Below are 912 nucleotides of genomic sequence, written 5' to 3'. Positions count from 1 at the left end.
GTTGCAAAAAGAGAAAAATATTTTTGCATAGAAATGTAGTGACAAGAATAATAAGGGCTTCTTATTACAAGTGCAAATGATTTGGTTATACAAGTGTTGCAGCTGCAAACCGGCAAAAGGAACATTATAGTTTAATTGTTCAAGTCTATAACAAGTTAGGAAATTATTTTGCTATATTTGAAAGGAAAGTACTGCAAACAACAATTCAAAATTATATCAATGTTCCCCTATACCTTAGTTCTTTTTTCTGAATGCAAGTGATTCAAGAACTGATCCTAAGTATATCTAGACAGAACGTGCCACATTCTGCCATTACCAATGCCCTTTTTAGGCTATATTTAACATTTTGCAAAGGCTATGTGGTACTACAGAAACTTTGCAATTATTTTCTTTACTGTTATAACCAAATGCTATCAACCTTTCTCCACAGTATATGACTGCATATTTATGCCCACCTTGGTCAGTAACTTGGGGTTAAACTCTTGAAACACTGTTCCTTTACAATAGCTGTTCCTTTCCTATTAAAGGAACATGACTCTACTTGAAACAGCACTTCTATTTTTGTTACTTCAAGGCAAACTGGTTGCAGGAGAAACTGTAAATTGCCCTCTGATCCATTTGTCAACATTCAATAATTTCCGAGTAGGATAGGAGGGTAAACGGTAATTACAGGAAAATAGAATAGAATTTGAAAGTTTTGCAGCAAGTAACATCAAATCTCAAATCTAAGTGGCTAATATTAAAGAACACTTCATGTTCTGGGCATAAGTCATTTGTATCATAGATATTTTCTGAGGATACTCTAATTATTTGGGGATATTGGAAGTGAAAATCAAAAGGCAATAGATTTCTTGTTGGATATCTGAATACTTGTGCCCAAGAACATATGTATCAAACTATGAACAAAAAAAA

Source organism: Rhincodon typus, chromosome 10 (assembly GCF_021869965.1).
Source record: "Rhincodon typus isolate 14 chromosome 10, sRhiTyp1.1, whole genome shotgun sequence".
NCBI classification, from domain to species: domain Eukaryota; kingdom Metazoa; phylum Chordata; class Chondrichthyes; order Orectolobiformes; family Rhincodontidae; genus Rhincodon; species Rhincodon typus.
The sequence above is the reverse complement of the archived record's forward strand: the minus strand, read 5'-3'. Positions refer to the sequence as shown.